We start from the raw sequence: 679 nt of genomic DNA on the forward strand, positions 1-679 counted from the left end.
GGCTCCTCATGTTCAAACCGAACAAACAAATTTCATTAAAGGCCAATATCCATACCTATCCTCCTAATAATAAGTTATTAGCTTCTAAGTGCCAAGTGCCAATCTTGATAATATAATATTGGCTTTCCCTCCACAACTTCCCACCAAAAAGTTACTTTAGCATGTGTAGGATATGAATGCTTATTAAGCTATCTAAAAAAACTCTACACAAGCAATGTGGGACTAAAAATCCCTCGCAACATTACAAACTATTAAAGGAAGGAGACTTCCAACAATCCCCCACTTAGTTTGTAATGCTAATTATTCGAGTGAATGCATCGAGAAAGATTCTTTCGAATTAACCTCCTCTTAGTGTAAGTACTTCAAAACTTCGATGAAATCAAAGTGACTTAAGTTTTAAACCATAATTCCTTATTATCAAAGCTGGAATACCCACACACACAAACTCTACCCTTTTCATTCCGAAGTATACCGTAAGATTTAGCACCGTATATGGCCTTGTGCTACATCCTGGATTCATGAACATGTACAAAAAATAAGATCCAATTTTTTGTTAGAAGCGGCACCACTTCTATGTTCATATAGGTGAAGTTTCTTTGAGCCTTAGTACATGGCTCCCATGTTCAAACCGAACAAACAAACTTATTAAAGCAATATCCATACTATCCTTCTATAATAA

The sequence above is a fragment of the Phoenix dactylifera genome, chromosome 4 (assembly GCF_009389715.1).
Source record: "Phoenix dactylifera cultivar Barhee BC4 chromosome 4, palm_55x_up_171113_PBpolish2nd_filt_p, whole genome shotgun sequence".
Classification (NCBI taxonomy): Eukaryota; Viridiplantae; Streptophyta; class Magnoliopsida; order Arecales; family Arecaceae; genus Phoenix; species Phoenix dactylifera.